Genomic DNA, 27,522 nt, shown 5'->3' with positions numbered 1-27,522 from the left:
TTTTCACTTTTAAACATTGTATTAATACCAACTTAAACACACAATGTCAGTCTTAGCAACTGATAGGCCATGAGTTGCTTCGGAAAGTGTAATCTGATGCATACAGGATTGCTGAGCTGTCACAATTGCTTCAATCAGATACTTTATCTGTCCTCTTCTACTCATAGCTTTCACTTAGGTATACCCTATTTTGTATAATAATTTTCAAGAAGAACCTGTCTACATCTATATTTGAACTGAACGATCTTTATATTTTTAAGATACATTCCCTGCAAACTTTGATAATCAGCCTCTTATAGACATCTCAATGTTGGTGCTGGTCCAGCATTCATCATCAAATGCCATTTTAGTTGTTAAAATACTATTAAATACAAAATAACTGTACATCAGAACAAACATGCCTGGTTATATCAGCGTAATGAAAATGTTAATCTCTGATGATAAATCCGTGTCTGCTAGCTAATCATTCCTTTAAATTTGCTGAGAGTCCAATTGGATTTAGCCTTTTTTTGGTTCGTTGGTGAATTTTTCTACTCAGTGACAGTTGCCGCTCCTTGTGAACAGCACAATTTTTGGTTGATTAGTTGTGCAGCTTCCTGGGGTCATGTGAGGTGCAATGCTAATTCATGCTCGCTCATTGTTTATTTCATTTTTGCTATCCTGTGTCAGTACTAAATTAACCCAGTTCGCAAGAGTACCCTACTTGCTTCCCAAGTGATGTGCCGTGACCCAATCTGTGAAGGTGATCCCACATTGCATGAATATGAAAATTTTCCAGTTAGTAAACTTGTATAGGTAGTTCTGCTATAACGCATGTATTATTAACGGAAATTGGCTGTATTGCGATTGATGAACTGTGGACGCTATTTAGATTATGCGATCTTTCTGTTGTACAGGTATAGTGATTTTCTTATAATGTGATTTTCCATAGCTCGATTTTCTATAGAAGGAGAACTACCTGTAAAGCAAAGGTTGCTGAAAATAAAACTGGTGAAAAACAATCTGCTTCTTAGGGAGGAATTAATACAACAGCTTGCAACTACAATGATTATTAAACAATTTCTAACTAATTGTCTGTTATTGAGATGCAATTAATGCAATTAGTCATCAGGTTCCACATTCAGTTCTCACGCCCAAGCTCAAATCCAGCTGCAGATAACGAGATAAAATTCTGATATCCAGTGGTCTGTAACGATCCAATGATTGAAATGCTTTTGGTTAATTTCAAATTGGAAAGATCAGCAGCAGATATACAAAACTATCCACTGGTCAACAAGAATTGGCAATCTCACTGGTCCCGACTACAGGTGTTCTCCTACAACACAGTAGCGCATTCTTGCGTGATATCACACTATAGAAAATCCCGTTATAGGGAAATCGCTATAGAAAATCACTATACCTGTACAGGAGAAAGTTTGCATTATCCAAATAGCGCCAACTACTCATCAATCGTGTTACAGCCAATTCCCACTAACGAAACACGCGTTAAAGCACAACTACCTGTACTTTGACTGCACAATAGTTTGGACTGATGATTAAACTTTACATAGTTTTGTACCAAATAAATGCACCCCTACCAGAAAATGATGACTGATGCTGGGGTACAATTTCACAGGATGTGGTAACAAAACATATCTGTCGTTTGCCAGACACTCGTGTTGCATCTGGTATTGATACATTCTGTACAGGCGCTCAGAAAATGACTATTTGGACATAGTATTATGAGAGGAAAAGCATGGTTCATGGGACTGTACCCGAGGAATCTACAATCTTGGGAAGAGGGAAAAAGAAAACTAGGAAAGGAAAAAAGAAATTAGTTAAAGTAAAATGAGGCTTGGATGTTCCTAGTGTTCATAGTTAAATATATAGTTCCATTTTCAATATAATTCTGAATCCCACATCAGTTTGTGTATTCTTTATGCCAGGGCAGTGCTTCTTAACATTTTCAGTATCAAGGCACACTTCAATGAGACAAACAATTCCACAGCATACCCACGATATTGGAAATCTACACGTGTGTGTCTGTTATATTGTTGTGAAAGATGTCATTGGTTTTATATAGGGCCTATTGTTAATTTGAGTCTACCCCAAACTTCTGGATCAATATTTCTGCATTCCTTTTGCAACTGAGGTTTGCAAATGCACTGATCACTTAAAATGTTTACAGTTTGAATATTTTCTTCAGAACATATCCAAGAATACTGAATGTAAAGAGGTTAAATCAAGAGAGCTAGGACAGAAATGTTTCAGAAGTCATTGACACCCATGCTGCCAGAGGATTGCAAAATAGCTAATGTTATTGCAGTCTAGACAAAAAGATGTCAGGCACACATTAGGAGCTACTGGTCTGTTAACTTGATAGCTATAATCAGGGAAAGCATTTATGCACAACGAGAGAGTCCTACGTTGAAGGTGCCGAGGCTGAGAAAAATGTCTTTGATTGCTAGTTATAATAAAATAATAAATATTTATTTTGAATCCATATTGAATGTTGTTACATATAGTGATGCAGTCACTTTAGTCTAGTCACCTGCAAAGGCATCACCTCAGAGACTATCCTATCCTTGCTGAAATTCTATAGGCAAACAGACATATACACAAAGGAACGGTGAATAGGATATTGAAGCATTACATTTTATGTTCAGCAGTGCTTTTTTCAAATCTTTTATGCCGGAATAGGAGATGTTGTTACATACTTGCATGTTCGTTGAAGGAAATATTAATGTATCTTAATGAATGATTTAAGATACCTTAGCTGATAATTTCAGCTTGTTTTCTGTATTGGTGCAGTTTTTCCAACTGCAATAGAAATTTGTTCAGTGTAATTAATATCTAAGCTGTAGAGGGCAGCCTCGTGGCTCTGCAGATATGTGGCATTTTAATTTGGATCAAGTGTAATAAATTATTGTTATTATCATTGCTCCTTTCTCTTAGCCAAAGTTATTGCTGATATTTATGCTGATTTCTAGATTATATTGCTATAACACAAGGCTGTGGAACTCATGTCTGTTCTTACTGCAGACCATCTGTCACGTAGGAATTCAGACCGCACTGGTGAACACTAGTCTAATTAACTGAAATCTACAGTGTGATAGGATTAAGGAATAAAGTTTTCATTAATATACATCAGTTTATAGATTTTCAGGCATCTAATGCAGTGAATAACAACATGGTTAAAACATTTGAAGTGAATTCACTGGGTCAAAATCCTGGAACATCCTCCCTAACAGCAAGTGGTTCTACCTACAGCATATGGAGTGGTTCAAGAAGGCAGCTTAACACCAACTTTTCATGGCAGCCAGGAATGGAATTAATGATGGCCCAGTCAGCAACACCTGCATCCCATGAATGAATACAAAATGAATTTCAATAGATTTTTTGTTAAATCCATATATTTCTAAAGGGAGTCAGAGGTGTAGTAGTAGTGGACTGGATTATACCCTAGGGACATGGATTCAAATCCCACAATGGCAGCTGGTGGAATTTGAATTCAATTAAGAAATCTGGAATAGAAAGTCACTTTAAGTAATGATGACCATAAGCTGTTACTTTCTGTAAAAACACAACTGCTTCACCAATGTGGAAATCTACAGCTCCATGTAAATATGTTTGATTCTTAACTGCCCTCTGAAATAGCCTAAAACATCACTCAACTCAGTGAGGCTTGGTCAAAAATGCAGGCCCTGTCAGTGACACATTAGTTCCATGAAAATGAAATAAAATCTGATTCATAAAATTACAAGACAATGATGAAAGGACAATATTCATCCACATGATCTCCAAGTTCTTGGGATATATAACTGGTTGTTGAGGTTGTGCTTTTCCTGTTCATCTATGAGTCCATTCTATGTTTTGCTCATTTTGTGTAAAGAACAACATCCTGATATTCATCCTAAATTTGTTCTTTGCTATTTGGAATAAGTGTTGCCTTGTTGTTTCTTGAATTAGTTTGAAGTAGTTTTCTACATTTATCTTTGATAAGATGTTGATTGCATCTTCTCAGATGCTTACTTTCAAAGTTGAAAAGTCTCATGACATGGGCTTCCAGCATTAGACACTAGACCCATAATTTTTCTCTACATTGCCTTCCGGACCTGAATATCTTCCTTTATTGTCAACAATCAGAACCGGTGGGAGTATTTGAAGTGCTTTTGATCTCAATATATACTATATCTAATCATGACTTCTTTTGACTTATATTCAGTTGTTTTGAGACAGAGGACTCGCATGAAGCCAGTGTTACAGTTTAAATAGTTTTTAGTCACCATTTGATGCATGATACTTAAGATTATATTTTCCTGTTTGAGTATTTTTTGGCTTACTCCTTCCACAGTTAAGACTTGTAAATAAAAAGTGTTTTTTCTTTCCCTGAAACACATTAAGTTGGAGAACAAGGGTTTGAAAGGCAAGTTACATTAAGAATCAGAAAAAAGCCCTATTACTTTGCCCTAACACAGATACTTCGGGCATGGTAGCAATATAGTGCTTGAAAATCCATTGGTTCTTTGAAGTAGACTTAATACTCAATTTTACTCCCAACTCATTTACATGTTCACAAAATTAGGTTAGATATTCATGAAGTTGGGTTAACACTGGAGATTTCTAAAAATGGTGGATGCATCCTGAATACAGAAGACCTGACCACAACGATCCCATTTTTGCTAGGGGTAAGAATCTCACAGTGGGATACCTGAACTCAGCAAAGCCGCTTAAAGTAAAGGCTGAGTTCAAACAGACCCCGTTTTCATATTGCATGGGCATTAAATCATTGTGTGGTACTTACAAATTTAGGATTAGATGTAAGTGCTCATGGAGTCCGGATAAGGTCAGTTTAATGGTAATTAGCTGAAACTATTTATATCCCCAGCCCTTTAAAAGTGAAAAAAATGGTGCAGCTGTCTGTGAAAGTTAACAAGAAAAGTAAGTGCTAAAATGATTTGTTCAGTGTACCATCTGATTTAGCTTAGACAAGACTATAATCATCCGCCTGCAGTTTCACTTGTGTCCGCAGTATGGCTGAGTTTACGTTTTGATTGACAGTTCAAAAAGGTCATTAATGGTCTAGCTTTGATATGGTTTCTAAATAGAAGTCTGTTTGTTTCCATAGTAAATTGATACTTGAGATTTAAAATCTTTGAATGGATTTCATGAATGAGAGTTTTTCTGTGTGAATCCATTAGATAGTTAGAAGTCCCTTATTTTTATCTTCACATGGCTCCTGAGGTCATAGTGGATGCTGGGTAAGTGGATATGTAGGTATATAGGGTTTATGAATTGGCACAGAGATGACGAGGAGAGTAAGCAGGGGCATAAGTGTGAATGGGAGTATAAGTAGGAATGGAGGGGGTTTGGGAGTTTTTGGGTGTGAAATTGTGAGTAAGGCAAGGGCTAGAGGGCTCACGTTCCATATACCTGAGGTAAGGGTTCTAATCAGTCACCCCAGTGCACTCTCATCTTTGTATCTACCACAGTTCTGTTTCCAGTGCTGGTGGACTTGACTAGATTCTGCATCCTGCCTCTCAGAGCAAAGATTGCATGTGATAGGGCTATTTGTATCGAGGTGGGTCTCCTGTGTCAGGATCTTTCATGGATCAGCAGAATTGGGCAATGCAATTGAACAAAACTGTTTTCTGTTACTAAATAATATTTTTTGACATATTTAAGTGTTTAAGATTTTAAAACATTCATCAGAGGAAAAAAAACATATTTAATTGAAGTGACAGATCGGCTGATTTTTAAACAAATAATTTAGGGGTGGCATGATGGCTCAGTGGTTAGCACTGCTGCCTCACAGCGCCAGGGACCCGGGTTCAATTCCAACCTCGGGCGACTGTCTGTGTGGAGTTTGGACATTCTTCCTGTGTCTGCGTGGGTTTCCTCTGGGTTCTCCAGTTTCCTCCCACAGCCCAATGATGTGCAGGCTAGGTGGATTGGCCATGCTAAATTGCCCATAGTGTTCAGGGACATGTAGGTTAGGGTGGGTTATAGGGGGATGGGTCTGTGTGGGATGCTATGAGGGTCAGTATGGACTTGTTGGGCCAAAAGGCCTGTCTCCACACTGTCGGAAATCTGAGGAACAAATAACTGCACTATTTACATATTATTCTATATAGATTCTTAGTGAAGTCAATAATTTTTAATATGTAAAACATTTTTGACCATGCTTTTATGCTGAAAACGCAAAAAGCTTAATTTGACGAACTTCCTCAAAATAGCATGATTGGTGGAAGCTTACCTCACTCATTATTTTGATTTTACAGCATCGCCATTTTTATTGATGAGACTGGACTTCCACACTTTTAAACTGAGGTTAAAGATCATAAAAACTTTCTTTCTACTGGAGATAACTTGAAGTTAAAATTCTGTAATGTTTTAGGCTGGACTTGGCTGCTATGTTGTAATCCTTCTAAAGCTTTGGTGATCTCCATCTCTGATGATCTCAGTCATTATAGCTTGTGTTTTGCTAATGCATTGGCAGTGAATACTGCCAAAAATTACTTTTTCTTCAAATAAAATGAGATGAGCCTTTCTCATGAGGTAATGCCCTTGAGCGGGTTTTTTTTAAAGTAAGAGTTCATATATTTATTGAATTGACAAAACATTAATCCAGTGCAAGAACCAACCTCTTTTTAATGTGAAAGCTACGGGGCATAGCCATTTTTTATCTAAGGCCTATGGGCTCAATTTGCACATTTTTAAGTAAAGTGTTTTCTCAAGTGAGATTCATGGTGAAATTTTGAAATGTCTCAGCTGACTTGAGATATGCCCAGGAATTTGTAAAATATGTATGTACAATTGTTTGATTCCCCTTTAAATGCCAGAATTCTTCCTTGTGTGTGTGGTGCATATATGAGGCATGAGGTGCGCATCCAGTATCTGTTTTTACTTCTGATTTTTATCATATCTAGTAATTTGTTTTCCAGTAGGGATTGCTGAAAAGAAAAATAAGAATGAAATCCCGATCAGTTTTCCCCTTAGGTCACAATAAAAAGCGAAAGTACCAGAGAAACTGGCAGTTTCTGTGTTGAGACAAATAGTTTATGTTTTAAGTTCAGTGTGACTTTTTCAGAATCCTTTTAAGCCAACAGATTCAAGAAAGTCTTCATTGAAACAGTTTTCAGGTTGTGATTCTATCTTATGATTGTGGTATTCAATTAGACAATTTGGGCCTTTATTGATATTTAAATGCCTTGTAGCGCAACTCGATGGGGAGTGGTTATTAGACTGGTCTTGCAAATGCCATGTGTTTCTATGAAATTGAACCATTGGGATAGTTAACTGGAACTGAGACTTGCAAAGAAACAACAGTCTAAAAATGGCCGACAGCTTTCTGTATTCAAGGCAGTGTGGAGAACAGCACATATGGAAATGATTCCAAAGTGAATTAACTTTCTGTACTGAGCTGATATTCATTGTTATTATCACTTTGTATAATCAAATGCTCTCCTCATCCATTGGAAAGAATTTAAAACTGAAGTTGAAGTATCACACACTCGTTAATGGTTCCTTGTTGCTTCAGTTGAAGTGAGCACCACAACATCAATACAAACTAAGATGAGTGTTGTGATGATCAGTTATAAGCAATTAGGATGTTTTTTCCCATGGTAAAACTGTCAATCCATTGGTGCAGGTCAATTTGAAGAACTAGCTGCTAATTTATTTTGCCAAAGCTGCAAGATTTGTTAATATGCTTTTGAGCAACTGGCCATCTCCAGGACACCTTCTAGTCTGCCGCATGCAGTGGAATATTTTCCAGAAGCAAAAATAAACTAGTTTTTACTCAATGTGGAAGTATCTGTGTGATGCTCGTGCTGTCAGGTCTTCACATTTCTGTTGTGGGAAAGTTCAAAGCATGTTTTATTTTATTAAATAATTTTAAATGACTTACTTCTGTGGCTGAGAGCTGTAACATTTACAGGTTCTAAAGCACACTTCAGACATGAAGGGATATTTTGCATTACCATCATTGTCCCTGTCTAATAACAATCACTCACTTAATGGCATTGAAGATCCTATACGTATACTAATACAGCATCGCTACACTGCCAACCACTTTCAATCTTTCTTGCTTAAAATATGAGTGACTAATTTGTTGCAAGTGATTATAACTAATGCATAAAGTTGATTGTATTTTAATGCTATTGAATTTTTTAATTGAAAAAGCCTTGAACCAGCTGTTGCTTCTCAAAGTCTCATGTTTTCTTGTTTGAATTTCTTGAACCAATTTTCTGAACTTGCCAAAATAGTCACATGGCCCAGGTTATCCTGTGCAATTATGACAATATAGTGCAACATCGCGCCCAGTCCTTCTTGAGCTATCTGCAGCATTTGATACCATCCTTTTACAGTGTTCCCACTCCGTTGCCACAGCTCAGTTACACATCCCACTTTCTTATGATTCAATTATAGCTAAAATATCTCAAGCAATGTCTTCTTTCTCCAGACTTGTTACATCTGACATACGTTCTTCTTACTTCTGGGATCCCCAGGGATCAACTTTTGGTTTCTTTTAGCAACATCATCTGAGTGCACTGGCTCGGTCACACTACACTGATGATACTCAGTTCTAGCTCTCTACCACCTCACTCAACTATGTATTGTCTGCTCATTTGACCAACAGTCCTGATTGGACACAATTTCAGTGAGAAATATATTGTACAGGCCAAAACCATTGGGCGAGATTTTGTTCTGCAGTAAAGTTGCAAGTGTACACGTTGGTCTTTGACATCTGCATATGTGCAGACTCAAACATGGATATCTGGAAGTTTCTGTTAATAAGACGCTGTTCCTGCACAGACTGCACTTCCAGGAATCAGGACAGAAATCACTGTAATGATGAGAACCTAAGGTAATTACCCACTGTTTCCACAGTGAAAACAGATGGGAAAGACTGTCTTTGAATGATCAAGAGCAACTGAGTTTTCAATGGGGTAGTGATAATTATTACTGATTAGTCTGTCTGGTGCTAAAAAAAATTAGTGTTAAGTCTCATTCCTTCAGAAGAAAATTATTATTGCAGATTTGAAAAAAAACTTTTTTTGTTCTTTCGGTCTTTCCTTCAATCCATGTGCATTTTCCAAGTTTTGTTTTACTTTTTGTCAAATATTTAAATGTAATGCTTTCTGTTATTTGCATGATGTTCTTTGCAGTATGTTCTCAGCGAGGAGGCTTCAGCTGTTTGAAAAACCTTCTTGTTGCTTACGCTGAGATGCCTCACATCCCCTGTAAATAGTGTTGAATTCAAACAGATACCGATTGACTGGGTCTCCACCAGTGGCTCCATGGTAGCACTTGCTACTTCCAGGTTCAAATCCCATTCTAAGTTTTGGGCCCAAAAATCAAGGCTGAATCTTCAGTGAAATATTGAGGGAGTGCTGCACCAAATTAGTTGTGCTGCCTTTCAGCCTAAATTTTAAATAGAGCCCCATCTGCCTGCTCAGGTGAATGCAAAATGGTCCCAAGGCACTATTTGAAGCAGAACATTGCAGTTCACCCTTGTGTCCTTACCAATCTTTACCAATATTCCTGAACCACCATCAGAAAAAAACAATGCAATATTATTATCATATTGCTCGTTGTGGGATAGTTGTGTACATCAATTAGTTATTGCTCTCCCTACGTTACAAACGTTACTACATTTCAAATGAATTTCATGTATTATAAGGTAATTTATAGATTTTGACAGATATACTATACAAATACAAGTCTTCCTTTCAGTAAGCAACTGAATCACGAAAGCCATTCCATCACTGCTCATTGCAAAACCCAGGCCATAGCTTTGATCCCTGTCACAAACTCCATACCTTTATCACAATTCCATCCTCCTCACTGACGACTATTTCAAGTTAGACCATTCAAAATCCCGATGTTCTATTTGGTCCCAGATGTGTATATTGACTCCATGTTGTATTCATTACCTCCATAACATTGGTTGTCTGCACCTCTTCCTTAGCCCATCTGCTGGTGAAACCAATATCCATGTTGTTGTTACTTTCAGACTGAAATAACTTAGTGCTCTTCTGATCAGGCTGCCATCTCCTCCATCCATGAATTATCTAATGCAAGGCTGTTCTGCCATTGGTTAATTTCTCATTAAGTCCTGCTCATTCACTGTTAGCCTATATTGACTCTCAGTTGCTTACTACCTAAAGTTTAAAATGTTCATCCTCTTGCTTAAATCTGTCTGTGCCCTTATCCATCCACACCACTAATCTGCCTCGGCCCTGTGACCCTTTGATTTCTGTGTATTCCTTTGACTTTGGCCTGTTATGTATCTCCCACTCCCTTTGACTTATTTGGGCAGCCATGCATTCTGTTGAACAGGCCAAACGCTGTCCCAGAATTCCCCATCTAAACCTCTTTGTCCACTTCCCTTTTCTTTTTAAAATCCTCCTTGAAACCAACCTCTTTAACTGTTGAAATAGTCACCTTTCCTTTAGTCTATAGTCATACATAAAGTACCATGGGATATTTTGCCTTTATAAGGATATGGCTTTTTATTTGGTATTTTTAAAAGACTGAAATGAGAAAGAACTGTTTAGAAACCAATGTGGAAAGGAGGCTGCAGTTTTTGGAAGCAAGTAACCTGACACCTATGATAGGTGTTGTGTAAACAATTGTTTGAATAAGCAGTAATTGAATTTGAGTTGCAGATGATTTGGAGCTGAAGGTGGTGTGCAGATGAAGCTGGCAACAAGAGTGTGTTTAGTCTATGGACTAATGATCAGTTATCAATTATAAAAATCTATTTGCCTGGCAACAACTGTGTGATTAATTCTCAGGTAACTGAACATCTTGGACCAGGGACAAGATACAGAGGGAGAGAAGTGTTCAGTTTTTCCCCAGCTCAGGAATGGTCTCTCTGTTCCCTGTAGTCAAAATTCACTGTAAACCTGCAGAAAACCAATGTATCTTTCATGAAACTGTTGTTATAAGACCATAAGACCATAAGACATAGGAGCAGAAATTAGGCCATTCGGCTTATCGAGTCTGCTCTGCATTCACTCATGACTGATAAGTTCCTCAACCTCATTCTCTCGTAACCCTTGATCCCCTTGATAATCAAGAACCTATCTATCTCAGTCTTAAATGTACTCAATGACCTGGCCTCCACAGCCTTCTGTGGCAGTGAATTCCATAGATTCACCACTCTCTGGCTGAAGACGTTTCTCCTTATCTCCGTTCTAAAAGGTCTTCCCTTTACTCTAAGGCTGTGGCCTTAGGTCCTAGTCTCTCCTACAAATGAAAACATCTTCCCAACATCCACTCTGTCCAGGCCATTCAGTATTCTGTAAGTTTCAATTAAATTCCCCCTCATCCTTCTAAACTCCAATGAGTATAGTCCCAGAGTCCTCAAACGTTCCTCATATGTTAAGCTTTCCATTCCTGGGACCATTCTCGTGAACCTCCTCTGAATCCACTCCAGGGCCAGTACATCCTCCCTGAGATATGGGGCCCAAAACTGCACACAATACTCCAAATGTGGCCTCACCAGAGCCTTATAAAGCCTCAGTAGTACATTCCTGTTTTTATATTCAAGTCCTCTCAAAATAATAGCCAACATTGCATTTGCCTTCCTGACTACTAACTCAACCTGCAAGTTTACCTTAAGAGAATCCTGGACTAGAACTCCCAAGTCTTTTTGCACTTCAGACTTCTGAATTTTCTCCCCATTTAGAAAATAGTCCATGCTTTTATCCTTTTTACCAAAGTGCATGACCTCACACTTTCCCATGTTGTACTCCATCTGCCACTTCTTTGCCCACTCTCCTAACCTGTCCAAAGCCTTCTTCAGCCTCCCCACCTCCTCAATACTACCTGTCCCTCTACCTATCTTTGTGTCATCTACAAACTTAACCAGAATGCCCTCAGTTCCTTCATCTAGATCATTAACGTATAAAGTGTAAAGTTGTGGTCCCAACACTGACCCTTACGGAAAACCACTTGTCACCAGCTACCATCCTGAGAAAGACCATTTTATCCCCACTCTCTGCTTTCTGCCAGACAGCCAATCTTCTATCCATGCTAGCGCCTTGCCTCTAACACCATGGGCCCTTATCTTACTCAACAGCCTCCTGTGCAGCATTTCTTGAAGTCCAGGTAGATAACATCCATTGGCTCTCCTTGGTCTACCCTGCTCGTTACTTCCTCAAAGAATTCTAGCAGATTTGTCAGGCATGACCTCCCCTTGATAAAACCATGCTGACTTTGCACTATTTTACCATACACTTCCAAATATTCAGAAATCTCATCCTTTACAATGAACTCCAAAATCTTACCCACGACCGAGGTTAAGCTAATCGGCCTGTAATTTTCCATCTTTCGCCTTACTCCCTTTTTAAACATTAGCGATTGTCACATTAGCGATTTTCCAGTCCTCTGGGACCCTCCCTGACTCTAGCAGTTCCTGAAAGATCACCACTAACACTTCTACTATCTCTTCAGCTATCTCCTTTAGAACTCTGGGGTGTAGTCCATCTGTTCCAGGTGATTTGTCCACCTTCAGGCCAATCAGTTTTACTAGCACCTTTTCCTTGGTGATGGCCACCATACTCAGCTCTGCCCCCTGACTCTCTTGAATTTTTTGGAGATTGCTCGTGTCTTCCACTGTGAAGACTGACGCGAAGTAATTCAGTTCCTCAGCCATTTCCTTGTTCCCCACTACTATCTCTGCACTGTCATTTTCCAGTGGTCCAGTGTCCACTTTTGCCTCTCTTTTGCTCTTTATATACCCAAAGAAACTCTTACAGTCTTCAGTTATATTACTAGTTAGCTTACCCTCGTATTTAATCTTCTCCCTTCTTATTTCTTTCTTTGTTGCCCTCTGTTGGTCTTTGTAAGCTTCCCAGTCCACTGGTTTCCCAGTCCTCTGGTTTCCTCTGCCCCATATAATGTCCCTTCTCCACATTATATGCTTTCTCTTTTGCTTTTATGCTATCCCTGACTTCCTTAGTCAGCCACGGTTGCCTCATCCTCCCTGTACCATGCTTCTTTTTCGTAGGGATGAATTTTTGCTGTGTCTCCTGTATTACTCCCAGAAACACCTGCCATTGCTGTTCCACTGTCTTTCCTGCTAGGCTCCTCTTTCAGTTAATTCTGCCCAGCTCCTCCTTCATACCTCTGTAGTCGCCTTTATTCAGCTGTAATACCGTTACCTCTGATTCTATCTTCTCCCTCTCAAATTGCAGAGTAAATTCTCTCATCTTATGATCACTGCCTCCTAAGGGTTCCTTTACCTTAAGCTTCCTTATCAAGTCTGCCTCATTGCACAACACTAAATCCAGTATTGCCTGTTCCCTAGTGGGCTCAACCACGAGCTGCTCCAAAAAGCCATCTCGTAGACATTCCACAAATTCCTTTTCTTGCAATCCGCTACCAACCTGATTTTCCCAGTCCACCTGCATATTGAAATCCCCCATGATCACTGTAACTTTGCCTTTCTTACACACCCTTTCTATCTCCTGGTGTATCTTGCGCCCCAGCTCTTGACTACTGCTTGGAAGCCTGTACATAACTCCAACTATGTTTTTTTTTTACCTTTGTGATTCCTCAACTCTACCCACACAGATTCTAAACCATCTGACTCTACTTCGTTTCTTCCTATTGATTTAATTTAATTTCTTAATAATAAGGCAACCCCACCCCCTCGGCCCACCTGCCTATCTTTTCGATAGGATGTACATCCTTGGATATTCAGTTCCCAAACCCGATCCCCCTGCAGCTACATCTCTGTGATGCCTACCACACCATTCCTGCCAATTTCGATCTGCGCCACAAGCTCATTTACCTTATTCCTTATACTGTGCGCATTCAGATATAATACCTTCAGTCCTGCATTAACCATCCCTCTTCTCATTATCATTCGTTTTTCCAGTGTTTGATTGCTAGCCCTTTCCAAACACTCTGTCCTATTTGTGTCTGTGCTGGAGACTTTAGTAACCGCTCCTGAGTTCTCCGTCCCTGTCATTTCTTTCATATTTTTCCACATAGTTGAATCCACCAATACAGAGGTTAACCTGCTGCTTTGTTTCCCACTGGGGCAAGTTTCACCATTCTCTTCACCCCAATTTCTAGCTTAAAGTCCTGTTGATCAGCCTATTTACCTTTTTCGCTAGAACATTGGTCCCAGCTCGATTCAGGTGGAGGCCGTCCCAACTGTACAGATCCCTCCTGTTCCAATACTGATGCCAGTGCCCCACGAAAAGGAACCCCTCTTTCCCGCACCACTCTTTTAGCCACGTGTTTACTTCCCTTATTCTCGTGTCCATATGCCAATTAGCACATGGCTCGGGCAGTAATCCGGAGATTAGAACTCTTAAGGACCTGTTCTTTAATTTGGTTCCTAGCTCCTGGTAATCTCTGAACAGGTCCTCTTTCTTAGTCTTGCCTATGTTGTTTGTTCCGGTGTGGACCACAACAACTGGATCCTCCCCCTCCTGCTCCAATATCCTTTCAGGCCGGTCAGAGATATCCCTTACCCTGGCACCGGGCAGGCAACACACCATGCGAGACTCTCAATCCTGCTTAAAAAGGATACTATCTATCCCCCCAGTTATAGAATCCCCTACAACTACCACTTGGTTATAAGCTGTGACTTTTACTGTTAAGTCAGAGATCATTTGTAAAGGAACCAGGCACCTTGTATCTCTTACCAACTAACAGAAGCATCTGGAAAAACAATGCACTGGGCGGCAGAAAAATCATAAGGATCATCTCAACAATACTGCCTGGGAACAATGGCTATTAAACTGTCTTTCCAGTCATTTTCCCCTCTGTCCATAACTTATTTTAATGTGTCTGTGTCTTTATATGTATGTGTGTGTGTGCGTGTGCAAGGAAGAGTTTATAAAGAGAATCAGACTTTTAATTTGTAGTATTATATGCTGACAGTTCATAATTGCTTACCTTAGGCTAGAGTCTAATCACTTGTAAGGAATAATGATTCTTGTTCAGTACAGAAACCTGGTCTGTGCTTTCTATAAATTTGGATCTGAAAGTCAGGTAAATTGGGGAACTTTGTGCACTGTATAAAGTCTTTAACCTGTTGATGACTCCAGGAATAGTGCGGTTTGATTTCCAGGGTGCTACTCTAGTGTCTCACATCACCATGATAAAGGTGCTGTATAAATGCATGCTCTTTATGACCTACCTGTCTTGCTGCGAAACTTTGTTGTACCTAAGTACGACCTAGACAAGAGGAATATAAGCTTTCCGGATAGATGTGTTACATCGGTCATGGCCTTGTATCAATTCACACTTCAGATCTCATTGCTCCAAAGAAAGGTGACAATATTTTCAATATTGTGAATTTTCAAAATAAGTGTAGTTCAGTTAATGTTGAAATTGGCTTAGCTCCACCTGATCTGGTGGTAGCAGAAACTGTCTTCGGATGGAGATAGTGAGTTTTGCAAACAAGTGCACTGATAACAGATGTATTCTGCACAGCTCCCAAGAGTCTTTGCGATTATAGCTGACTACTAATGTAGCTGTGCTTACTGCTATCGTGCAACAAACTATCTTGTTGACTAAGAACAGTGCCTCCCTGTTGGTACTCTGTGGTGGTGAAATCCTTACTGCTGATCATTAGTAAGGCTCAAGACAAAGGACAGATAAAGAAGAACGATTCCAGTGAACTACCTCAAAAAAAACCCTTAAACTGAACTAGATGCTGGAGAGACAGCAGAACTCAGCATGGGGCAGTAGTGGCAATCAGGGTAATACCACACCCGAATAAATCGCTGAGTCATAGAAATTAGGAAGGCCTCAGATTTTGTTTTCCATCTGGTGTTGAATTAACTCATCACAGCCAGTGTCTGTGATGGCTCAGGGTCACTGTAAGTTGCATCTCATTAGAATATAATGGAAAGAGAAAATCAGGCGCGTTTTCTAAGTCTGATTGCTATATAATGATTCTTTGCAGTGATCTGCATGTTCGCACTTTGAATAAGCACAGAATCAGGTTGATCCCTCTTGCACTCACTGTCACACAGGCTGCCAATGGTCAAGTGCAAGGTATGGGAAAAGGCTTCTTGGGCCAAAAAATATCTGGTGCTTATGCATAATAAAACATAATATTCACCAGTTGAAGGGAAAGAAAGTTTGCTCAAGAACATTGTCTTAGTAAGTTACATTAATGCATGCAATGGAAAATGAGTAGTAAAAATAGTAAAACAAGAACAAATTTCTCTTTAGCTTGTGCTGCAATGCATGAGAAAAGTTAGAGTAGTCGCAATATTTTGAGACGAAGGAGTTGTCTTCCAATAGTGCAAGAAGAAATAGCGGGAATTGGAGTGGGAGAGGAAGTTGAGAAACATGAAAAATGGAAAAAAATGATGTACAGGCTAGGAAGAGAGGAAATGTGGAGGATAAAAACACGAATGAAGCTTATTTGCTTGATGGGGAGGCCACTTCATCTGTTACAACAGATAAGAGACAGGATGTATTGACTCTCAATTGTTAATTTAAACATATTGAATAAAATTCAAAATGGAACTTGTAAGCATGAATCACATCAAAACTGTCAGCAAGATGCAATGTTTTATCATCACAACCTGCAGCTTTCAGCTGGTGTTTAATAATCAAGGGAACTACTGTGCACAATTAGTGCTGGAAGTCATGAAGAGCTGTGCTTCCTTTGATTAGATTTCATGGTGGGGGGTAAATTATTTTGCAGCTCTTTAAAACATAATTCCATCTTTTCTTCTCTAGTTGCTGTGTTACATGACAACCGTACAATGACCTAATAATGTTATCAGGATAATATAACAGGGGAATGGTACATCAGTGGAAAACATGATCATTCAGTTTCCGAGGACATTCAAGAATTGGCTTTGATGTTGTTCAACAAGAAAATGCTATTTTGCCCCATCAGGTCTTGCAACTAGCCAGCTACAATTTGTATCATTGTGTTCTTCCTGACTTGTACCTCTTGCTAAGGAAATGACTAACCTCAAGGATTCTCATCATTTCTTTTTAGGTTAAAAAATATTTTTCTGTTAAACTAGATAGTTTGTGTGCGAGAGCCAATATGTCAATTTAAACACAGTCAGAAGTCACGCAACGCTGGTGACAAGCTTCCAGAGCACTGCTCCTTTGACAGGTCAAGTCACTTCACCTGATGAAGGAGCAGCAGTCTGAAAGCTTGTGATTTTAAATAAACCTGGTGGACTGTAACCTGATGTCGTGTGACTTCTGACTTTGTCTCCCGCAATCCAACACCAGCATCTCCACGTCATGGCTACCAACTTAAAGACACAGCTTAGATTGCTGACCTCAGACCATTGTGTTCCATTTATAACATGTGCACGGCCTTGCTCTATCAGGTTCTGTGTCTCCATTGATTCTGCTAACTGTTCCCTTTAATTGGACATTCATGCAGCTCCTTTTGAAACATACATATTTAAGATGGCACTGATCTTCTTTAATGGATGTCTGTTTCCTGTAATCTTTGAAACTTTAATGTTATGTGGCTTTTAATTGTATACTTATGTTCTTTGGAATGGGAATAATGATATGTGTGATGCAACGTTAAGGTGGCTGCGATATTTTTAAGTGCAAACCTAGGGTTACTTGGTTAAGTTGTTACGAAGTGAAAAGCATTATACTCCACAGCTGTTAGTGTGTGTGTCTCATTTTCTTTTGATGCATTGTAGTTCTTTTGTTGTACTGCATTTACTTGAAAGAGTGAATCATAGGAAACTACTTTTGCAATCAAAGCTATCTGGGCAGATTTCTGTTCAAAGAAAGCCTTTACAGTAAACTGTAATGTAGTTCATTTATATTGTGCAACATCAAAAGGTGAAAGGGGAACAAACACAAGTAAGCCAAACAAAAAATTCAATGTCATCCTGTGTATGAATATAACCAGATAATAACATACGCAAAAAACATTTCAACATGTCGGGATTGAAATATAAGCCCCCAATAATCGGTCGGAAATTGAGGAGCAAATATGTATGGAAATCTCAGATATCTGTACAAACAATAGGGTTGTAATGATTTTAACTTTCCAAACATAGACTAGGACTGCCAAAGTGTTAACGGCTTGGATGAGGAAGAGTTAGTTAAGTGTGTTCAAGAAAGTTTTCTTTGTCAATATGTGGATGTACCTGCTAAAGAAGGAGCAAAACTCAACCTTCTCTTCAGATTGAGGTTTTAGTGGGGGAGCACTTTGGCACCAGTGACTATAATCCTATTAGTTATAAAATAATTATGGAAAAAGATATGCCTTGTCTAAATGGTAAAGTTATACATTGGACCAAGTCCAATTTTGACAGTATTAGAAGCTAGGGAACTTGGGGAAGTAGTGTTGTCTTGAAAAGAGTCCACATTACAGAAGAGGAGCTGCTGGAGGTTTTAAAATGATCAAGTGTATCCTCGAAATTGTGGGGCCCCTAGCAGAGATAATGGTATCACCTCCAACCACGGGTGAGGTGCCAGAAGACTGAAGGGTGGCTAATGTTGTATTTTCCTTTAAGAAAGGCTGCAAAGAAAATCCAGGAAACTATAGACTGGTGAGGCTCACGTCAGTGGTGGATGTGTTTTTGGAGGGGAATCTGAGGGAGAGGATTTACATGCATTTGGAAAGGCAAGGACTAATGATGGAGTCAGCATGGCTTTGTCCATGGAAAATTGTGTCTCATAAACTTAATTGAGTTTTTTGAAGACATGACCAAGAAGACAGATGAAGGCAGAATGGCGGAGATCGTCTACATGGACATGAGCAAGGACTTTGACAAGGTTCCGCATGGTAGACTGGTTAGTAAGGTTAGATCATGTGGGATCCAGGAAGGTCTAGCCAATTGGATACAAAATTGGCTTGACTGTAGGAGACAGGGTGGTAGTAGAGGGTTAATGTTCAGACTGGAGGCCTGTGACTAACAGCATGCCACAAGGATCCATGCTGGGTCCACTGTTATTTGTCATTTATTTAAATGATTTTTATGAGAATATAGAGGGCACGGTTAGTAAGTTTGTAGATGACACCAAAATTGGTGATATCATAGGCAGTGAACAAGATTATGTCAGAGTACAACAGGACTTTGATCAGCTGGGCCAATGGGCTGATGAGTGGCAGATGGAGTTTAATTTAGGTAAATGTGATATGCTGCAATTTGGTAAGGCAAACCAGGGCAGCACATACACAGTTAATGGTAGGGCCTTGGGAAATGTTGTTGAACAGAGAGACCTAGGGGTGCAGGTGCGTAGTTCCTTGAAAGTGGCTTCACAGGTAGACAGGGTGGTGAGGAAGGCGTTTGGCACCCTTGCCTTCATCGGTTAGAGCATTGAGTGTAGGAGTTGGGACATCATGTTGCAGCTGTACGAGACATTGGTGAGGCCAATTTTGGAAGACTGCATATAATTCTGTTTTCCTGCTGTATGAAGGATGTTCTTTAACTGGAATAGGTGCAGAAAAGATTTACAAGGACGTAATCGAGACAGGACGGTTTGAGTTATATAAAGGGGCTGGATAGACTGGGACATCTACCCCTGGAGGCTGAGGGGTGACCTTAATAAAGGTTTATAAAATTGTGAGAGACATAATGTGAATTTGCCAAGGTATTTTCTCCAGGATAGTGGAGTCTAAAACAAGACAGCATAGGTTTAAGGTGAGAGGGGAAAGATTTAAAAGTGACCTGAGGGGCAACTTTTTCACACAGAGGGTGGTGCAAATACGGGACAAAATGCCAGAGGAAGTGGTAGAGGCAGGAGCAATTACAACTTTTAAGAGACATTTGAACAGGTACGTGAATAGGAAAGGTTTAGAAGGTTACGGGCCAAACGCAGGCAAATGTCACTACTCAGTTTAGGAATCCTGGTCGGCATGGACAAGTTGGACCAAAGGCTCTGTTTCCTTGCTGTATGACTCTGTAATATCAAAATGTTGATTTTCTCGAGGAAATAAAGGGACATTTCATCACCAATAGCACCTTTTCCATATCTATTCACTGATTTTTTTTTTATGATCACTTTTAATTCCTAATGATTTGATCCCCATTCTGAGTGCTGCGTGCGATGAAGGGAGACAGGATCATAAAGTTGGAATTTTGGTTTTGTATACTGAGCAAGTATAGAGATGTATTTCTGCTTCAGTCACAGATGGTTTGGGACTTGGAGGAATGGGTGCCCTTGTAGCTTTGGCAATCGATTTTCCTTTCCTCATTCTGGTTCCTGTAAAGTACTGTGGCCAAGAATCTGTGCAAAACTTTGCCTTGGAAAAGCCAAAAACAGTGGCCAAAATGGATTTCAGTTTCTGTACGTTGATGTTTCCCAGGTCTTGAGTGTGGGTCACCTATTTGACAACGCACCATTTCCTTTAGGTGTGTCTGGGTAATTTGGAATTTTCCATGGTGAATGTAACTGCCTTCTGATGCTTTATGAGGACTATCAATCCACCAAAGAAGGTTGCCTTGCTCCATGGACACCTGTTCAATCCCACCCTCGGGTGATTGTCTTTGTGGAGTTTGCACATTCTTCCAGCATCCACGTGGGTTTCCTCCGGGTGCTCTGATTTCCTGCCACAGTCCAAAGATGTGCAGGTTAGTTGGATTAGCCGTGGGAAATACAGGGTTACAGGAGTAGGTGGGGAAGGAGGTGGATGGATCTGAGTGGCATGCTTTTCAAAGGACTTGTGCGGATTTGATGGACTGAATGGCCTGCTTCCACACAGTAGGGATTCTATGAGAGACTAGGAATACTGCGGTGAGTGATTACCTCCTGACTCCCCAAAGCCTGCCCACATTCTATAAGGCACAAGTTGGAGCGTAATGGAATACTCCCCACTTGCCTGAATGAATGCAGCTCCAATAACACTCAAGAAGCTTGACACCATCCAGGACAAAGCAGCAGCTTGATTGACATGCATCCACGCCCTTCACCACTGGAGCTCAGTTGCAGAAATTCACCAAAGATCCTTAGACAGCACCTTCCAAACCCATGACCATTTCCATTGAGAAGGACAAGGGCAGGAGATATCTTGGAACACCACCACCTGTAAATTTCCCACCAAACCACTCAGCATCCTGACTTGGAAATATACTATTGTTCCTTCACTGTCATTGAGTCGAAATCCTGGAATTCCCTCTTTTTGGGCATTGTGTGTCAACTTACAGCACATGAACTACAGCAGTTCAAGAAGGCAGCTGACCACCACCTACTCAAGGGCAACTAGGGATGCATAATAAATGCTGGCCAGTCAGTGATGCCCATATCTCATGAGTAAATTTTTAAGAAAGTGTGGAAATCTAGCGTTTTTGTCAGTATTTTTATTCTTCTCTAGAGATGCAGTGCTGAGCTCCTCCCAGATTACAACCAATTAGAAATCAGTGAACTGATGACAATTTGCATTTCTACATTCTAAGACTTAAGTTGCAAATTACATCTGGTTGAAAGACGTGTTCGTTTGTTAAGGATGTATGTACATCATAAGTGATGCTGCACAGGCTCACTTGGCCTAAAAGAGTAATTTTGTTTTGTGGAATGTCTCATTTTTACATTATGAAATAATCTACATCTTTCCATTTTTTTCAGAAGTGTGTTTATTACCCTTCATCTACTTTTAATCCTAAATTTATGTCCCGATCATTCATTTTGCTATCTGTAAAATTAAAAGTGAAAGGAATTGGGGGTTTTTCCTTCTGAATTTCTGTCTGTTGGAATACTTTAATGTGATTGGCCACTTCTACTGACTTGGCATCAGATGTAAACAGCCTTCAGGAAAGGCAAAATTAACATAACAGTACTCGCGCTCCACAGGCAGCTTCCTTAGAGATCAGCAACAAGTATCACCAACTGCAAGTTCCACTTATAGGTTGTTTTCATTCCTCCTGTAGTTCAGCTGTACCCACATACATACCAGTTACACGAGGATCTTACTGGTTAATTGTTTTCCAATAGAAAAGTTTACTTGTTTATTCCAATTGATGACCATTTGAGCAGTCTGGGGTAGTGGTTCCTATATTTCCATCTCTTAGAAGATTCTTTGACAGAATTCTTTCCTGGCTCACATTTTGAATAAGATTTAACTGAAGCAGTTGCTTTAGAATTGAGATTGAGAGCTTAAGCTGTTCACACCATGTGTTATGAGCAGAAGCCACTGAGTAAATGGAATCACCCTGGTTCCTCTGTCTGTCATTACAAATTATTACCTTGTCCTTGCAACTGAGGGATCATGCTTACACTTGGTGTGATACTGGCTAACTACAAGCTCGTAATTTGAGGTTAATATCGAACATCACATTGATTTTTTTGTGTTTGTTTTTATAGTAGGTAGGATAGCTCAAATTGGACTAGAAGATATCATGTCTTTGTTTCCTGCCACAGCAACTAGCATGGGAGCCAGTTAACTCAGTTGGTTAGACTATGGTTCTGAATAATGCCAACAGCAGGAAAACTTGGCATCTATCTCTTTGCTCTGTGCTCACATGGAAGATATTGGTTTGGCAAAACTGCAGCCAGTTGCAGGCAAATCCTTTCTTGTTTTTGTATTACACATCCTCTTGAAATCAAGTTTCTAGAAATCACTTTTCTAGGCTCGCTGATTAAAATTCAAATCAAATGTAGGACAGGGATTTTGCGAAGAAATCAAATAGTATTGTGCAGCTCCACCCCAAGGATATGTTTTTCTCTTGATAATTAATAATTTTGCTGAAAAAAAATAGATGGCCATTGATGCTGAATGTTGTTCAATGTCTAAGAGATTTATCTAATTTCTGGCATAGTACGGAATGTTTCTCACTTAAATCTAATAGACCTGCTGCAGCTAATGTCAGATGGTATAAATCACGGAACTTGGCTGGGTGACAGGGTGACTGAAGAGCACACTGTTAATCATTCCCTTTGAAATGTATGGCTGTATTTTCTTTTTGCAAAATGGAGTAACGTTCTTGTGCTAATGGAGCAAATCTAATTGGTTAGACAGGGTAAGAATTCAATTGTATTACCTCTGTAGGGAGAATGCAACAGCCCTGAAATTTTCCATATGTTCACACCTAGCCATTTGAAATTGCAGACTTGGTTGAAATCAGATATATCCACCCCCACCCCAAAACAGTGCTTTGTATCTTGATTTAATGTTTATGATGGATCCTACCCTTTGTTCAACTATATTTTTAATGTCCTTTTCTGTGTGCATATTAAATGTGTGAAGATTTAGTGAGATTACATTTTTGCTTTTTGCATGCTTTCTTAGAGTGTGGCCAAATATGTCCATAAGTATGTCAATATGTGTCAGTGCGTGAAATATAAACAGGATGCTTAATGACTTTGGTACAATGAGACATCTAATAGAGAGCACAGCATTCCGCCACTTAGCAAATATTTCGCAACCTGCTGCCCAAGTTGTGCAATTTTGCATGAAATGTCAACTGCACAAAAAAATGAAAATACATAACATTTCATGCAATTCTTACAATATTGCCTGACCCCATTCTCTTTGCTTCTTCTGCTTTCTCTCTGTATTTTCTGTAGCCCATTGTCCCCAATGCCTTCCTTCATTTATTTTGTGCCTTTCATTTGGTTGGAAGACTTTCCTTACTAATACATTAACATGCATTTTTAAAAAAAGTTATTATTTCTCATGAGGCCCATGGTAAAGCCAGCATGGCACAGAGGACTGAATATATATCCGCGCAGGGTGTGTGACACAAACAGCTTCTGTGACCAGAAAACAAATGGCACAGAGCACTGGGGAACATTGGCTGACATTTTACAGTTTGGTTGGTTGTAGCTTATTTTGATGTGAATCTTCAAATTGATTAGGAAAACTGGCTTCACATCTTAAGTTCAGTATGAAGGTAGAAAGAATGTAATATTGAATAGCACACCGACTGTAGATAACCTTTATCCAAATCACACATGATTATGGTCCAGACAAAACACAGTTAATTTCCTTTCCACTGCAAAATCTTGATCAGATCATGGGGTTCAATTATAAATGTTGGTAGAAGCATAAATATCTTGTTTTATTATTTATGTTTTTCCTCTTCTGCACATTGAGAATTGCCACTTCAGCACAAACAGTATTGTTCTGAATGTTCTTCTGTGATATTTAATGATTTGATTCAGGTTGAGTTGCAGATGAATGATTTAAATGGTTGAGATGCAAACTGCCTTTAAAGAAAAAATGCTGCCCTATTTACTCCTTTCTGTGCTGAAAGTGAGTTTCTGTTGAGTGGGGCCACCAGCTCACCATATGTTTGATGATTCACTTCTATAACTTTGAGCTGAAAGAAAGGCTGAAAGAACTTGTACCTCTACAGTGCCGTTTCTGGCCTTAGGCTTCCCAAAACAGCTTACAACCTACAAATTCTTTCTGAGATGTACTCACTGATGATACGTAGGAAAATGGATAACCCAGTTTGTGCACAGCAAAGGCTAGGGGGATAAATGACCAGTGATTGGTCTTGATATGGTTTGAACTGCACCTTGGGAGTTATTACATCTATCCAAGCAGTCATTCAAAAGATATGCTGTTGAAAATATAGTGCTGACTCAATACGGCCAGTCTAGTTTAAATGCTGTAAGTCCTGGAGCAAGGCTTGAACCCGTGCCATTCTGAAAGGGCTGCCTTTTTAAGACCTTTGTTTGAAAATCTGCTGTTCAAAGAGAGGTTTTGGGATGATCAAAATTTCATTCATCATTAACCTAAAGGGCAAGGGCTAGAAGAAATGCAAACAAAAATGGGGAACTGGCAAGATTTAAAGATTGTGGAGAGAATCTTTCTCTCCCTGGAAATGGTGTGAGGTGGTGAGAAGGAGAAATAATTGAGCAGGTTAGTTCTGGAGAGAGACTCATTCCCTTCTTGCTGCCTCAGCAATTGATTCTGGGCAACATGGTTCACAGGGAACTTTCAAGACCAGTCACTGACTAAGGCCCTTGAAATAACTCCAGACAGGCTGGTATCTGTCACTAAGTCACCCTTTACTTACACATGCAAAGTACTTGACACTGAACCAGTTCCCTCAGAGCCAACTCCCAGAGTGAACAGAACCTCTGTACTCCTGTTTATAGCTGTCAGCCAGGACCCCCTGATTGGAACAGATTAATAGCCCCAATCAGGGAGCTCATTCTATGAGGTCCAGCTTGCTGATCTCATTGCAGTCACAGAGCCGTTATGTGATCAACTGATGGAAACTTAAAGATTTCCAATCTCAACCAGCCCAATTATCTGCCTTCCTGGTGATTGTTGAAGGTGGCATGTTTCCTGAATGGAAAACCAAGATGGCCTTCTTGCCCAGCGCAGGGTTGCTTCCAAGTGGACCAATTTGGATGCAATCATAGGCAAGGATGCAGAGCTGCTTTCAGAAAGCCATTCTCCTATCCCTACCTATCACACTCCCCCTGCCCATGACAAGAAAACAACGGACACTTACCTTCTTACTGCTGGATACCATAGAGTAGGCCTCAACCAATAGAATTTAAGAACCAAAAGTTACAAACTTTGGCTGTTGGCTTCATTTGATTCTGAATACAATTGTTTGAGACATTTCTCTCTGCCATGCCTGTCAGCTCCTAAAGTGCTGTGGAATATGGTGAGTTATCTTGCTGGTAGTGCTGGAGTGTCAGATGCCATCTTATACAACTGGCTGCACACTTAGACTAAAAATAGGAAAATCATATTTTTCAGGAATAACTTTGCAGATGATTACAGCAGGCAGGGATGACTATGAGAAATGTATAATTGAAGCTTAAAAAAAGAGATAATTGGCACTTACCACAATTTATTTAAAATGCCTAAAAGAGTGAGGAAGCAAACTCAATAGTACCTCTCCTTAGGGACTTGGATATTTACCTATTCACTTGGATAAATACAGCACAGAAGGATGCCATTTGGTCCATCATGTCTGTGTCAGATTTCTGATAGAGCTTTCCAATTTGTATCACATCTCACTAAAACTGCAATTATCTCCCTTCAAGTCATTATCCTTGTAAATACTCAAAATTGTCCTGTCACTTAATGAATTCTAACATAAGGTCGTCCCAAAATGCTATCAACTGCAGCTCCTCTGAACTTCCTTTCCATTTCAAAACACTGGTTTCCATGAGGGAAAAGTGCTTTTTCTTCAACAAAGTATTACAAAGCGACAAATACAATCTGCTCCTTCACCCTCCAAAATGGGACAAAGATGGGCATATGAAGGTGAACTGCAGATTGATTGTGATCTCATTGAATGATGGATGAGGCTTGATGGAGCAAGTAGACTCCCTCAATTCTTGTGTATATTCTTAAACGCATGTCAGACAATTTTCAACCAACTGTTAATGCATGGGATGTAAATGTAACATTTCTTAGCTAATCTTTGTCAGCATTCGTCATATCTAAAATTTTGGAATTAATCAGTTGCTGTTTTACAATTCTTCCAGTTGAATGGATTATCTGTGTTTGGACATAACGTACAAGTAAACTATAATTTGAAGCCCAAGGTATTTCATTTAAATGATGTTTCTATTTGCCAGGTAGTACAAAGCTTACCTAGTGTCATAATGTCCTTTTTTCCCCTAAGCTTGGCAACCATAATTGTGAAAGTAAGTTGCAGTTATGTGTATGAATAGTCATAAAAGTCTCAATAGTCATAAGTTGAATGACCAACTTCAACAAGAGAGAAACTAAGCATCCTTCCTTGGTATTCACCCACATTAGGAGGCTGAATTCCACACCATCAACAGCCTGTGCATTACCATTAAACCAGAAGCTAAATAAGATCAGTCATGGTAGAGCAGGCTCAAAGGACCAAGTGGCGTACACCTGTTCCTACTTCCTATTTTGTTAATGTAAGTACCACATCTTCAGGAGCAGGACAGAGTTCAGGATTTCTGAGTCAAGTAACCAAGTTTCTGACTCCCCACTAACACTGTCCACCATCTGCAAGGCAGTCTGCTTGATCAATGCCCCAAACACTACCATTACTAAAGCAGAGTCTTCCAAATTCTTGACCTCTATCACTTAAAAGAACTAAGTTAGCAGGAACATCAGCATGTCACAACCTACAATTTACCTTCACACCACAGCCCATCCTGAATTGGAACCATATCGCCACTCTTCACTGTCGCCAGATCAAAATTCTGGAACTACGTCCTCAACATCGCTATGGGGTTTACCAACCTCGGCAGAGATTGTAGAGTTGAAGAGGGTGATTTGCCATCACTTTTTAAAGGGCAGTTTGGGATGGGTATCAAGTGCTGGCCTTACCATCAAGCTCACATTCTAATATAATGTCTTGATAAGCTCATAAAAGGTTATAAAAACACTGATATATAATCTCATAGCATTATATGTTCACCAAGTCAATGTGCATCTTACAACCCTAATACTTTTTGCTATTTGCTGTTCTCTAATGACCTTCAATCAAGCCAAGTTATTTAAATATTAGATTAAATTAGTATTTAGTTGCAAACCCTGCAGATAGATTTCCTCCTGCACCCTCCATCTCCAATATTTAATCTACTGCTTTCAAATCTGTAAATCCTTTGAACTATTTTTGTCATCATTGTCATTAATAAGATAGGGACATGTATGTTCTCCCA

The 27,522-nt window shown here is 39.6% G+C and overlaps 1 pseudogene; it reads left to right on the top strand.

Moving 5' to 3' along the window:
- LOC125486342 overlaps positions 1-27,522 on the top strand; it is a 202,959-nt pseudogene that overhangs the window by 68,515 nt on the left and 106,922 nt on the right.

This window comes from Rhincodon typus, chromosome 28 (assembly GCF_021869965.1).
Source record: "Rhincodon typus isolate 14 chromosome 28, sRhiTyp1.1, whole genome shotgun sequence".
Taxonomy (NCBI): Eukaryota; Metazoa; Chordata; class Chondrichthyes; order Orectolobiformes; family Rhincodontidae; genus Rhincodon; species Rhincodon typus.
The sequence above is the reverse complement of the archived record's forward strand: the minus strand, read 5'-3'. Positions and strand labels throughout refer to the sequence as shown.